Genomic DNA, 16,148 nt, shown 5'->3' with positions numbered 1-16,148 from the left:
ACATTCATATACATTGTCAGTTTGGCTCTAACGTTGAACTGCAGAACTAAAACTTCAAAACTGCTCATAAAACCTGTGAACAGTTTCTCTGTATCTAGTAGCCCATGTCTGCTTTCACAGGCCGACCTCCTTTAAGACTTTTATGAGTCCTTGACCAATCTTATTTCAGATGTAAGATGAAGAACACACTTCTGCAACTTTCAGATGTTCTTGCTCATGAAACGTGTATCTCCAAAATGTGGAATAAAAGATTCAGCAGGCGAGTCAAAGAAGTGCATCCACATCAATGATTCAAAATCTGCTAACCTAATTTAGGCCCTCGTCTATAATGAATGAATTACAGTGTTTAGAGATTCTGTCCCACTTAAAGGGGACATATTATGTCAAACTGACTTTAATGAGTTTAACAATGTTACAATGGTGTTTCCTCACCATGAGTTTACTCACAGATGTGGTTGAGTGAGGAGCAGGTTAACTACAGGCCTTCTGTGCTAATAGTTATATTTAAAAATTCTAATATATAAAAACATCTGCATTATATTAAATGACACGTATATAAAATGAATAGATCATCTGCTGTATTACATCACAGCATTCATTGTTCATTGATGATGTGTGCCTGAGCTCAGCTCGTGCAGTAGATGGCAGTAGAGCTGCAGTGTTTCTCTCCAGTGGTGACTCAGACTGAGCAGATAAAACAGCCCAACCTGCTGCACTGACCCCAGCCTGCTCCACACTTGTGCTGCCAACCCCTGAGAGCCAGCAGCACTATACGGCCGCTCCACCATCTCAATGTACTTGTTAAACCCATTGGAGAAGATCACGGACCGTGCGTCTGTAATAGAGCAGAACAGGGCTCTGACATGCTGTCATGAGATAAACCAGGCCAGCAGTAACTGGCTTTGTTCAAACACTTTTATTGTGCCCTTTATTCCAACCTTGTATCAAAGAAATCAATGATGTGCTGTTGACTGACTGTCGAGGCGCACAGCGGTCAACCAGGCAATCTTTGGCTAAATCTGCCCATTTAAGAGCAAGAAGAAGTGCCTCAGAGGGACTGAGAACAAGCGTCTGCTCCTCTGCTGGTCCTGGCTGTTGATGGTTATATAAGCCTGAACAGTCACTTATCGATGGGATGCACTTCTTCTTTTCTTCATATCTGCACTCAGTTGCAGAAATGATGTCCCAGCATCACTGAAAAAGCATTTTCTGTTTATATAACTGGAGAAGTCAGTGTTATGAATTTCACAGCCAACATGGTGCAAGCTCAGGTGGTGCAGAGGATGTTGCCTATTATAAAGTTGGCAGTTTGATCTCAGCGTCGTCTGGGCTTAAGCGTGTTGTTGCTATGTCCTGGAGCAAGATGCTTAAACACCTGGACCACCTGGACATCACTGCTCCCTCTACGCTGCGCGCGTGCGCAATTGCGCACTGCTGACACGGTCTCCGCGCACAGAAAAATCGAACCGGAATTGAAAATAAAATAAACACACAACAATTCATTCTGCGCTATTTTTCAGTGTGAGTCCGTGAGTGTGACCGGGACGAGCTGATCCAGACAATTATGTGATTCACATACGTATCTGCGCAGTTTATCCACGTCATTGACAGACTCCTCATGTCCCGCTCCCAGAGTTTTAGCCGATGTGGCCGATGTGGAGTGAAGACTCCTAATGATGCTAATGATGCTAATGATGCTAATGATGCTAATGATGCTAATGATGCTAATGATGCTAATGATGCTAAGTGTTTAACCCCTTAACGTTCCGACGGCCCACCCTCGGGCGCACTGTTACGCACTGTTTTGCGTTTTAAACATGACGAAACGGACAAAACAAAGGAAGTACGCGACCGAGGACACTGTGGATGTTTGTACAAGTTAAACTAGAGACATCTCGGACCTGGAGCGGTTCGTGGAACCGAGTGAAGATCTCATGATGGACTCAAGAGCAGAGGACCTGATGTGCTGATGGACTGGATGTTCCTGATCGGTAAGCGTGGTTTATTCTGCTATTGACTTAATTGTGGGTCAAATGTGTATTATGCGTAATCATGCCAAAGTGTCTTGCCTAAGGACACAATGACGGAAGTTGGTCCAAGCGGGACTCGATCCTCCAAACTCTAACCACTGAGCCACTGACACAGAATGACACACACTGTATAATCATGTACAGTGTGTGCTTAGTGTCCAGTGTGTGTTTGTTCACTGTTTGCAGTGTGTGGTTTGTAAATATATATTTATTTTGACCCATACCACTTGTTTTGTACATTTTATATACAAATACACATTTTATATTGTGTTTTGATATGATATATAAATGTACAGTAATAGAGCAGCTGTGCAGATACAGATTCCTCTCAGTGTGTGTTGGTCATTGACTGTCATTAGTTCATGATTTGTAAAAATCAAATGATCGTGTCATTTACTGAAAAATAGTTACCGGACTGTCTCCCAGACACAGTAGGACAATCTCAGTCAGTCACAGCAAAAGCTTCTCACAATGGCTTATACTCATAATACAAGTCAGAGCTTTATCATAAAAATGTTTGAAGTTTGTTTTCAACATTGGAGTTTACAGTTGTCTTGGTTTGGTTGGAAGTTCATGTTTTGCCATAGTTAAAATTAAATATTTATACTTCCAATAGCATTAACATACTACACAGGTCATGAGCAAGATTTTTGTCATTTTCATTGTATAAGTGGCTAAAGCACTTAATTAAAAAGTCTTATAACAGAAATGTAAATACGGTAATTTGATTCTTTTAATAAACCATTTAACTTGGATGGATGTGATGCAGCATGACCACAGTGCACACGTCTGATGACCACAGTGCACACGTCTGATGACCACAGTGCACACGTCTGATGACCACAGTGCACACGTCTGATGACCACAGTGCACACGTCTGATGTCGCTCACACTGGTCCATGGGACGCTCAGGGAGTTTGTGTGTTTGCTCAGACTCGTGAAAAATTAGTGGGAACATTGCTGGCCATATTTGGTTGATTTTTGGTGGATGCTTCAGTGTAGGCTCATTTACAGCTTTAGTGCAGTAAAAATCTAATCAGTTCAATTTTTGTTTTTCATCCACAATCACTTCAACACTATATTTCGCCTTGATTTGGTGTTAAGTTCACCTCTGAATGTCAGCTTCATCAGTAATGCCCTTTCTTACCTGACCTGTGCCGGTGCGTCTGTGGTTACGTAGGCGGCGTTGAGCGCGGCACGATCTCCAGGTGAAATGATTGTGCTCTGTCCAAACTCCACGGGGCTGAGCTAATCCGAACCGGGCTGTTTAATCTGAGTATTGAGCTTGGCTGGGGGGTAGGAGAAGGTGTGGGGGGGCCGTTAGCTCCTGATGGCGTAGAGGTCAGAGCCGCGTGTCTGTGGGTATGAGTGATGCCGCTCTTACCCTTTCAAAATGTCACAAAAGGGCCAACCGACGAGGAGCCCATCCATAATACGAGCGGGGCTTATGCTATTTATTATGTTATGGGCTTGTAAATCTGTTGTCATGATGATCACTATGGCAGCGGCTCTATGTAAAGTAAATCATTAAGGTGAGTCACACAGCAGCGGGCTTTGGGAAAATCAATGTCAGTCAATGGAATTCAGCTTTACTTAAATCAATGCACTTACCCATTTGATAATCACTTTATGTGCACTTAGGCCGAGGGCTGCTGTACGGGGGGCAATGGAAAACTCTCCACGATACAAACACACGGTCAGCTTTTCTATGCCTCACTTCGTCGTCCTTTGTTCTGGGAAAACTTCAGAAGTCCATCGGTCACGGGGGGCAGCCTTCCCAGACTTCCCTTACCCCAGACACGTCCTCCAGCTCTTCCAATGGGACCCCCAACGTGTTCCCGGGCCAGACGTAGTCCCTCCAGCGTGTCCTGCGTCTTCCCCCGGGGCCTCATCCCGATGGGACGTGCCCGGAACACCTCCCTCGGAACAGATGCCCGAGCCACCTCAGCTGACTCCTCTCGACGTGGAGGAGCAGCGACTCTACTCTGAGCTTCTCCTGTGTGACCGAGCTCATCGCCCTATCTCTAAGGGAGCGCCCAGCCACCCATTTTGATCGCTTGTATCCGCCATCTTGTCCTTTTGGTCAGTACCCAGACCTCACGATTGAGCGGTAAATCGAGAGCGGAGGAGTTCAAGTATTTGTCGGTGGATCATAATGTTATAATTTGGACATTTGAAATCGTAATATTCATCTAAAAATCGAATAAAAGAAACATGTCCGCTGACTTCGGTCTTAGAGAACTGCTGCGTCCAATGTGAGCTGACGTCGCCGTAAATGTCATCGCTACAAAGAGTCGCCACCTCCGATGCACAGCTGCAGATCACGACAGCGAGGAGTGGATTTTTTTTTAAACATTTGTTACAACTATGACTACACTGCCAACTCCCGCACGTATCACCGATTAAGAAAATAAAATTGCAGAATGAATTAAGTAGTGGGCGACGGGGGGTGATAAGCAATGTGGCGTTTTGAAAATAAGCGATTAAAGATTGCACGAATTACTACAAAAACAACTCTGAGTGAGTAAATGGTGAAGAGAAACAACTAAAACATGGTCAAAACCTCTGAAGAGTCCATTTTGTAAGCTCCAGGGACAGTAGTTCTAATTGGGAGTACCTAGTTTGAGGATTGTGAATGACAAGACGGCCTTTGTAACAGGTTCTCTTGCTCCTAATTCTGTCAGCGATTTATTCCCAGTTTGTTTGGCTCTTTCCTGCAGTCAAACCAGTCTATTGCGTTGGTTCTTTGAAGAGAATCATCTATTTATCTCTGGGGGCGACGGTGGCTCAGCGGTCGGAGCGGTCGTCCCCCCAACCAGAAGTTCTATCCTTGTGTCCTTGGGCAAGACATAAACTAAGTTAGTCCTATAATAAATATGTTTTTAATGAGTGTTCACGACTGCAGATGAAGAGCAGCAGTAGCTAAACCTGGTACGAATCATCTTTTCTTTTTATTTTATTTTATTTTTCAAGAGTTTTACTTCACAAACATAAAAAGACACAAACGCATCAACATTCAAACAGTGAACAAACAGTGGGTGTACGTTTCAGTCAAACATAATTAACAATCGCTGGATCAGACGTATAGTATTCTGATCTTCTCCGCAGAATAAAAGACCTCCATTTCTCCCATATCTTGTGAAATTTGTCCATTTTGAGGTTTGTTGTACATTGTAGTTTGTTTCCATGACAAAGATTTAGTTTACCAGGTTGTGCCAGTCGTCGTCCAGGGTCGGGACATCCGCCTTAAACCATTTTTTTTAGTTACTGACTTCCGTGCCGCTAAACTCAACGTACCAAATAAACGTCCCATCTCAGCGCAGAATATAAAAGTCCAAACAATAATTCATCGCAATTTAAAGGGACCAAAGCATCGAAGATTATTCCAAAAAATTCTGTATCATTGGACGTGCCCAAAACAAATGAAAACGATTCGCTCCAACAACCGGACGAGCCTGAACAATGTGAGGTTTGTGCAGGTTTTGTCAAGTATCTCCTGAGACTCTTCCAGCCAAAACATCTCCATGAGTTTGAGCTGGAGATCTTCCACAACCAGGATTCGTTCGATAAAGCCGTGTTTGCTTCCTCTTCCTATTTTGGTTTTCATATAATCTGTGCGCGGAATTGTAACGCCCTGACAGATGAAGAGAAAAAAAAAGAAAGAACGACACTTCACCCACCGTGTTTAGTGTGAAAATGGTCTGTGTGAGCGCTGGCGTTGGTCGTAGAGGGACCGTTGGCGCAGATTGTCCCAGGGCAGCTGTGGCCACAATAGAAGCGTACCACCACCAAGTATTTAGTCTGGGCTCAATATTTTTCTCTCTTTATCTTATTCCAAATTGATCTCACTCCCATTAAAGACGTAACCCAAAACCACTGTCATATTTCCCCATTGTTTATCCACACTAGCATGACACAGTTAGCTGCCTGGCTCGCTCCGTGTTCCTTCGTTCTGTGTTTTTTGGGCTCAAATGTATTCCCTTCCCATGTGACTAATGCCGGTGCTAACAAAACAAGACTCCACAGTGCTTTCCTGGGCTAGCATTGTCCGCCTCCAGTCTGCCACCAGGCGTTCCCGCTCTGCTCCTCGCTCGCTGCAGCCGAGGAAAAATCAATTAGCTTCAACGTTCGCTTTGGGAACGATGGACATCTCTGCAACACAAATAAAAATATGTGCCATTTTTATCACCCTTTTCAGGATATTAATACCAGGGGAGATTTCATAATTAGTTTTCTGCGCTGCGATACACAGTAGTGGATCTTTCCAAATGAGCTAAGTTGGTTAGTTGAGCGCAATAAAAATACAGTTTTACTAATCAAGACTCCAGCCTGTGCAGCCAGCGTCACACTGTCTGTGCATGAAGCGCTTTTAAAGGTGTATTGTGTAACTTTTCTGCTGGAGGGTAATCTGCTGGAGACCATGGAGACCAGCCAGAGGGCCACCACAATTATAGCACAATTCATACACAAGTAATTCAAAGTGTTTTACAGAATAACAAAGACATTAAAATCACAATACAACAAATCAAAACATAAATAATCACTAATAATGATGATAAAATTAACATTAAAACAGAAAAGTGCAGAATAAACCCCTTTCAGTCATAAACAGAACTGTTTAGACTGGATTTAAACATTGTCAAAGTCGAGGTCTGTCTCACATTACAAGAATGTTCCAGGATTTTAACTGCAGAAAACTGAAACACTGATTCCCCATGTTTAGTCCTGGTGTAGTCCTGGTGTAGTCCTGGTTTAGACCTGGTTTAGACATGGTTTAATCCTGGTTTAGTCCTCCTTTAGTCCTGGTTTAGTCCTCCTTTAGTCCTCCTTTAGTCCTGGTTTAGTCCTCCTTTAGTCCTGGTTTAGTCCTGGTTTAGTCCTGGTTTAGTCCTGGTTTAGTCCTGGTTTAGTCCTCCTCATGTGAGATGGTTCTTGTGGCTCATGTGGGAGATGTTCTTTGGTGCTGGTCCATGGAGAGACTTGTTCACACTGAGCTGCTTTAAAGTCTCTGAGCCACAGGAGCCACAGACCTGAGCCACAGGACACATGTGTGAAGTACTTCCTGGTTCTAGACCTGAGCACAGGACACATGTGTGAAGTACTTCCTGGTTCTAGTCCTGACCCGAGCAGCAGTGTTCTGGATGTTCTGTTCATCGTTTGGAGAGGCCAGTGATCAGGACGTTACAGTCGTCTAATCTACTGGACACAGACCAACACAGACTAATGCATATTTTTCAAATTAAAGTAAAGCAAAGCAAATTGAATAAATAGAAATTATTTTGGGATCCACTAAATTGAAAGAAAATGTAACTTAACCTCATCAAAAACATATATAGAGTACGAATCTGGGTGAGTGATCGTCCAGTGATCTGAAGGTTGGCGCTTTGAATCCTGCTCGTGACGTAAACCCCCCCCCCCCCCAAAAAAACATCATTAGTTGAGCGTCCAGATGTAATGACCCACAGGTTGACGATGCGATTCCAGCTCCCACAGTTGAACGCTGTTGTTGTGTCCTTGAGCAAGACACTTAGCCCACCTCGCCCCCAGTTTCTGTGTACACTGATGTTTGAATGTATGAATGTGTGGGTGAATGGGTGAGTGGTTCCTTGATGTAAAGCGCTTTGAGTTCCTTGAAGGCGTAAAAGCGCGATATAAAAATGTGACGTTTACGTGTCATTTTTGGAGAGGGCTGTCAACGCCGGTTTTGACTTGAATAAATGTGTTTTGGTTTTACAGAGCAAGAACAATGACTCACATTTTAATTGCAGAGAGCACAGCCGGACTACACCCAAATGCATTATTATTATTTGACCAGTTTTGCAGAACATAATAAAACGGCTGCCTTCAAATGTTATATTAATACGTAGCTGGTTGCAAATTCATGGCTCACTCTGCAGGGGGCAGTGGGTGGCAGTGATTCGGAACTTCAGGGGGTCACGCAAATTAAGCTAAAGTGCGGTTTCTAAACAGTTTTGGGGACAGTGGTGACGCCGTGGGATGTCTTAGTCAAATAACGAACGGCAGATGAAAAGCTCCAAAATAGTGCGTCCTTTTTAGAGACACAAAAAAGTACACGTGGATAAATGTCTGACGGAGATATCTATAGGATCTGTACGTTTATGTTCGGTTTATGCTAACGGTGTTTAATGGCGGCCTTGTGATGCTTTTACCTGTTAGAAAATCACATTCCCGAACAATATCCTGACCAACAATCTACGATGGGTCCCAAAGTGCGCTATTATGAGCAGACAAGACAAATAAACCGAGGCTACCACTGAGAAGTCAGGACTCCGCTAAATCAATTGTATTTCTATTGAGCCCGGTATTAGAAAATTGCAGTCGTTTAAAACTCGTAACAGCCAGTTTTGGTTTCTGAAATGGTCCGTGGTAAAAGAGCTGTTTGATCTTGTTCTTGAACTTTTTTTTTTTTTTCCCCCCCAAGTTCTTTTACACTTTTTAAATTGGTTGTGTAGCGACTGAAGTTGTGGAGATATCAGAGGGAATTTTATGCAACTGGTTTTCTGTAATAATAAATTAAGCATGATGAAAACAGAGCGTGGTAAACGGTCACATTTTATACGGCGTTTTTTCCACCTTCAAGTCGCTCAAAACGCTTTACACCGGGGTACGCAGACACTGGGGGATGAGGTGGGTTAAGTGTCTTGTCCAAGGACACAACAACAGCATTAATCTGTGGATATAAGTTGTTTTGTATTTGTAAAATGTCAGTGATCGTGGTTATTGTTCCCACCTCAGCTGCTCCATATAATTTCGATTTCTGTCTTTTCTTTACTCTGAATCACCATCGTCTTTTCCAGTGTCATGTTTTAGTTCATCATTCTTACAATCCCTAAAATAAATAGTAAGCAGCTCGTTCTAACGCTGCGGCCATTGGTTTTGTCGTTTATGTTTAGCGCTTCAAAACGGCTGTAAACATCAAATGACATTATTGCCTTGTAAAGTTTTTTCCAGTGCATTAGCCACTACAACCTGCTCCTATATCCATGTGTTTGTGTCCAGTAGATTAGACGACTGTGACGTCCTGTTCACTGGCCTCTCCAAACGAGCCTTAAGACAGAACAGAACATCCAGAACATCCAGAACACTGCTGCTCGGGTCAGGACTAGAACCAGGAAGTACTTAACACATGTGTCCTGTGGCTCAGGTCTGTGGCTCCTGTGGCTCAGAGACTTTAAAGCAGCTCAGTGTGAACAAGTCTCTCCATGGACCAGCACCAAAGAACATCTCCCACATGAGCCACAAGAACCATCTCACATGAGGAGGACTAAACCAGGACTAAACCAGGACTGAACCAGGACTGAACCAGGACTGAACCAGGACTGAACCAGGACTGAACCAGGACTGAACCGGGACTAAACTGGGACTAAGCTGGGACTAAACCGGAACTAACCCGGGACTAAACCAGGAGAAAACATGAGGAATCGTTTCAGTTTTCTGCAGCTAAAACATATGATTAAAAGGTTTTTAATCTGCACTTTTCTCTTTTAATTAATTCTATGATGATTATTTATGTTTTGATTTGTTATATTGTGATTTTAATGTCTTTCTCATTCTGTAAAGCACTTTGAATTACTTTGTGTCTGAATACTACACACATAAACTTGTCTTTCCTATATTTGTTTGTTTGGCCATATAACACCAAAAGTAGTAGGTGATACTTGCTATCTTTATAAATAGTGTACATATTGCAACACACAACAGCAATAGAACAAATGGGAGGACAAAATACTATTAATCTGAAAGAGTTTTGGAAAACATTCTCTCTTTTTTACAATAACTCAAACTTACAAATGACCTCACACTCCGAAGAAAGGGAAGAAAATCGAAAGGTCGCAAGCTGCATTAAAAACAATACACGATAGGCCTTTGTTATTTTAATAGATTCTTTGCTGATTCTTCGCTGTCTTTCTACCGGTGGAGGCAAGACAACAGCGCCACCTGCAGTCCGACATCTTTAGCGCATTATCCCAGGTGTGTGAAAGTAAAAAGGCCCCCTCGTCCTGGTTTAAAGTACCAGAACAGATGCACGTCTTTAGATTCATAGACCTATATGTTTCCACCTTTTGCTACACTTGATTTTATATTTTAAACTTTTCAATTAACACACACACACACACACAAACGTCCTTATTTTCACCAAAACTAAGAGGTTACATTTTGAATCAGCTGCTGTTCTACTGTTTCCCTTCCATGCTTTCTCCGATTGATTTTTACTGATGTTCGTTCTGGCCTTGAATGCAGCACGACGAGCTTTTTGCCATTTTGGGTGAGATTTTACCAGTCATTAGTGGGATATGAGCGACTGTGTCCAGCTCGTCCTCCCACTCTGCCTTTTTATCAGTGTTTATTGAGGCTTCCGCACTCCCAGCACTCGCGGCGCTCGCAGCCTTCAGAAGACAAGGCATTAACTACCTATTCACTTGTCTAGTGGCGTCTAAAACCCGTACACTTACAAACACTTGACGGGAGAGAACGCACGTAATTATATATAAACTACGAGCATCGCCATAGATGAGTTACAGATACACTGACTTAGCCACAATTACAACGAGATTTTTAAAGTTTGGAAAGTTCGCAGGTTAATACTCGTTCAGGTGACTGGGTTAGCTTAAAGGTGAAAGCGTTTGCCCATTATCCAAAGGGTGTGTGGTTCAATAAGGCTCCATATAATGCTGTTAAAGGTAAAATGTTAGCGCTTTTCCATTTTTAAGACACTCAAAAGCGCTTTACATCAAGGAAACACTCGCACATTCGTACACCGGTGCATGCAAACACAAGAGACGAGGTGATTTTAGCCTTTTACCCAAGGGCGCAACAACAGAATTCATTTGACGGGGCTGGGATCGCACCTCCAACCTGTGCATCTACCTGCTCAACCAGTGATTTTTATGTCAACAGATGGATTCGAACTGCCAACCTGCACAAAAACAGCGCTAAATCTACTGTTTCCCCACTTTACTCAACTTCCCTTCTCTATATATGTGTGGGTGAGCGGTGGTTGGCGCTGCCAGTGGTGCAGATTGGCAGTTTCGTTTCCGCCAGTCTACTTTCAGGACAGCTGTAGTTAAGTGTTCTAATTAGTAGTTAGTAGTCTATTATTGGGCGTGAGGGGATAACCGTTTTAGTATCTTCAAACACGCTTCATGAATCCAAGATGATATTAATCCAAATACAATGATTTTAATGATAATCGGTGCCAACTGCCAGGCCCGTCGGCAGAAATTTCAGGGCCTAGGGCGAGAAACCTCACGTGGGGCCCCCTTTAATATGAATTAATAGGAAAACGGTCCAATTTTGGGCCTTTAAGATTCAGGAAAACAGACCCTTTTGTCCTCCCTGTCGACTTCCCTGCCTACTGTAATAAAAAAACAGCACTGCTAATCATCCAAATAAAAGAAATTAGTATTAAAAAAATATTCCAAGTAATATAAATAATTTTGTAAAACTGTTGCAAAACCCCGGACCACTTTAATTTACTGAACTGCTCTATAAATTTGAGAAAGTAATCTTAACCAAGCAGATAACATTTCCCCTGTACAACATCACTTTTCACATGATGAGCCCTGATCTAGACGTTACCACCTGCCCCCAACAACAATTTGTAAATCTACAGGGAAGGACTATGAGATCAGACCGACGCGGCATCGCTCCAAAGATTAATTTCCACCCGACACCAAAAATAGCGGCACAGCGCCCGAGATAGAGGCAGGAAACAAAACAGGGTGGGCAGGACGCGTTGGTGAAAGAGCACCCATTTCCACACGCCTTTTATAAGCTGATAGCCAATATTTTTGTCTGCTTTCATTTGAGCTGCTAACATCAGTCGATTGGTGGTTTTCATAACAGGATGTCATACTCACACATGGGGGTACGAAACGAGACGAGTTTTTCAAATTGATTATAATGTATTTTCCTACAAAACATCTAAAAAGTAAATACATAAATGTTTCGCCGTCATTTCCGTTAATGACTGGACCCTACAACCTGCAATATTTCAACAAAACCTGCACTTTAACCATATCCGTTTTACAGCGAAAGACAAAGTTTAAATCCGCAACTGGACAAATCGTTGTAGGAGTGAAGACGTTTCGCTGCTCGTTCAGTTCTGGTCAGATTACTGCTGGACACTGCCTTATTTCTGTCTGAAAGGAGGAGCTAACCACACTGAAACTGTCAACAGCTATTGTTACAGTTTCAGCCTTTAATAGCCCTATTCAACCTTTAATGGCCCTACTATTATTCTCTTTTGTTTCTTTTGTTTACTTTGGGTCTAAGGATCTATTCATTTTGCTGCCCACCACCTGAATTACTATAGAACTCCCTGAATTCTGAAGTAAACTAGAAATTCATCCATCGGTTTAAGGCAATTGATTTCTTTCTGATTTTGTTCTGTGTTGTGTTTTGTTTTGTTCATCTCGCACCGCCAACCTGTGGGTCTGACTGCTCTACCATTGATGTTCATGTCGAGAGCGGGATTCGAACCACCAACCTTCAGATTAGTTGACAAACACTCAGCCAACTGATCTTTTTTGTAAGATATACAGTGGTACCTCGCTATATCGCGGTTCACCTTTCGCAATCTCGCTGTTTCACTGATTTTTTTAGCAAATTTTTCATGCTTTTTTTACATCGTATGAACGTGCATTGTGTTCTGCGTCCTGATTGGCTAAGGGACTGTAGACCATTGTCCATCAGTCTCCTCCGCGCCATCTTATTTTCCAGACTATAACTCGGACTTTTCTTTCTTTTCATAGTTTGTCCGGGGGTGCGACTTATACTCAGATGCGACTTATATGTGGAATATAAGTCGCATCTGTGTATATAACTTCACATCTTCGTTACGGTCACACTGACAACCTGACAACCGTGTTTTTTTCTTCATTATTATGCATTTTTTGACTTATACTCCAGAGCGACTTATACTCCGGTGAACACGGCAAACGTTGGATCGCAGTGTGACTCTGAAGTGCTGTACGTTTGCAATTTGTTTTCTCCTCGACAAAACCCACAATGTCGATGAAACGTTCCGCACCGACAAAGACGCCTACGAAGATTTGAACTTTGTGTTTAAACGAGAGAGAAATGTGAGAAAATGTTAACACCTGTGTGAGAAAAGTGTATAAAGTTCAAAACATACAGAATATACGTAAAAAATTGCACGGATTTGGCCTATTGCGGGTTATTTTTAGAACAAAACCCCCGCGATAAACGAGGGACCACTATATATAATATTTTGATCTGAATTGTCTTATTGCCCTGGCAACGGAGGAATCGAAGGAATCAGTTTTTTGTCTGAAACCCACGAATTGCCCTATACCGAACGTTGCGATGTCACTAATACGTAAGCCTCGATCGCAAGCACAACACAAATTTACCCTGGAAATCGTTGATGTAATTTAAACTAACGCCACGCACAGTCTTTACCGTCAATATGTGCACACGCTAGCTTCTATCCAGTTATTTCTCGTTAGCAGAGGAACCGCGCTCTCCGTCTGCCCACACAATGAAGATGTCTTTTTCAGTGTTCAGAGCTCTCACTGGTGGCGACCTCTGATCTCCGCTTTAGTGCCAGTCAATGGTCTGTACGAGGACTCAAAAAGGGCCTTTCAGTTCACAAGTTTTCAAATGTGCAATTGGCGACATATTTTTCAGCAGTTTTCAAAATAGCCTAGTTAGTTCATAGTTTTTTGTGAAAACTTGGCAGGCGACAAAATCGAGGACGAAAAAATAATCTAATCCTAGACTGAAGTTGGCACATTTCAGTCATAAATATCTCCTCCAAGATTAAAAAATAAATAAATAAATGTCTTATATTATGCAAAACTGCTTAAAGCCAAGTTATAATGTTGTTACCTCCTCAAAAACAGACTTGGAGTTGTGTTTTGTCATTTTTGTTGTTTGAGTAACACTATTAATTTTAGTCTGTAACATCTCCAAAGCTCAAAATGCTCTGTTCAACTTTGTGATGTCATGAAGTGGTAGTTCAGTAGAAATTGGCAAATCCAGAGCTGAAATCATCTAAATCACATATATATCAAACTAAGGTCCGGGAGCAAAATCTGGCCCGCGGTGTGATTATATTTGGCCCATGAGCTCATATAAAATGTACGTTAGAGCTGGCCCGCTGATATAAAGTGCATGCACCACTAATACTACAAATCCCAGAATGCTTTGCTAGTGTAGCCCTCCTTTACTGTTGACACTCATTAGCAACCAAGCTACTGGTCACCTCGGCCAAATTAAATTAACTATTAACTTTAGTTTATTTATTGATTTAAAAAAGAAATACTACTGATGTGATGTGCCTTATATTTCAAATTTAAATCCTAATATGTTTGTAATATAAAGATTTTTTGTGTTTAAGCAAAAGTAAAGCTTATTTCCGTATGAAAAGGTTAAACGTTACGTATCAGGTGCAGTCAATTTTTCAATAAATCCTGAGTTTGACCATGAATTTGTCTTAGTTCTTAATTTTGTCCCACTGTGAATTTGAGTTTGACACCTTTGATCTAAATTATTTTAATGAATCTATTATGCAGTTTAAAAACACAGTGGAGCACTTCCTGTATTACCACACGATGACATCACTAGGTGGAACAGAGCGTTTTCAGTTGAAGACAAGCGCTCGGCCTAAATATGCAGAGTTTGTGTGTTAAACATGTGTGAATGAAACAAAACACAAGTCCAGATCTGCTTTTAACGAGGAAACGGTATAATATAGATTAAAAAAAAGGCGTAATTCGGGTTTTTTAAGTAAACGTTTCACTGTTACCGATAAACATAATGCGACATCAAAAGTTCAGAGTTTCCCAGAGCTTGTTTTTCAGTACGCTAAGCTAGTGCTGTTTTCTGCCTTCATGTATGTACGGCCTAATGGGACAAACACCACGTCGAAATCCTCTAACGACTGGACCGCGACACATGCTGACACGCGCCGTCTCCATGGTGACGGCGCAGCATCAGGTGTAAAGCGCTGTGCCCAGATGGCTCCGCTCTTCCCATAACGCTGATCATCTCAATTTGTTCAATATGAGTGATTTTCCGCAATATTTCGTAATTCTGTATAGCATAAAAATATAATTACGTGTGCGATCGCTCATTGACAAAAATAGCACCCTCTTTTCGTGTCGCGCGAATGTTCCAAATGCACAAAAACGTTCGCACATGGACAGAGATCGTCTTTGTCGCCGCTTCAACCTGTGTAAATCGGACGAAATTAACCTCTATTTTGGCCGGGACTTATTCTGAGATGCATTAGCTTCACATTTACGAATAAACCCATCAAAGTGGTTTTAACATTCTAATCACCTTTGAGTTTTTAATCCATTCAAGTCAATTCAATCTTTATTAAGAATATCTGGTTCGTAGTTTGTAAAAGCGTCTCTTTACTGTTTATTATTGGTTTATTTAGTGAAAAAACGGTCTAATTAGCCAAGTTTATGTACGCTTTTGAACGAAAAAGCTTTAAAAAACTCTCGCAAAGGGTCTTGTCGTTTCTATTTTATTCATTTCTATGAGACAAAATTACAGAGTTTTTTCACATCATGAGAAACGGTAGAACTATTACTGATTCTGACACTATTACTATTCACATACCTCACTAAACGGTTTCAGTTTTATTTATTTATATATGTGTTGAGTCCAAACGTTGCCTATACTCCAACTATAAAAAAATGTAGCCAAGAAAAAAGTCACCATCAAAAAAAAAAAAAGGTCACACACTCTAATATTTGGTTGTTCCGCATTTTGCTTTGATTACGGCACGTATTCGCTGTGGCGTTGTTTCGATTTCGCTTCTGCAACGTCCCAAGATTTATTTCCATCCAGTGTTGCATTCATTTCTCACCCTGATGTTGCATTGATGATGGTCGAGTCTGACGCTGCTCAAAGCTTCTCCAGCTCATCCCAAAGATTCTCAATGGGGTTAAGGTCTGGACTCTGTGGTGGACAATCCATGTGTGAAAATGACGTCTCATGCTCCTGATCCACTCTGTCACAATCTGAGCCCGATGAATCCCGGCATTGTCATCTTGGAATACGCCCGTGCCATCAGGGAAGAACAAATCCATTGACGGAACAACCTGGTCATTCAGTTTA

The sequence above is a fragment of the Periophthalmus magnuspinnatus genome, chromosome 1 (genome assembly GCF_009829125.3).
Source record: "Periophthalmus magnuspinnatus isolate fPerMag1 chromosome 1, fPerMag1.2.pri, whole genome shotgun sequence".
NCBI lineage: Eukaryota > Metazoa > Chordata > Actinopteri > Gobiiformes > Gobiidae > Periophthalmus > Periophthalmus magnuspinnatus.
This window is presented reverse-complemented; position numbering follows the sequence as displayed.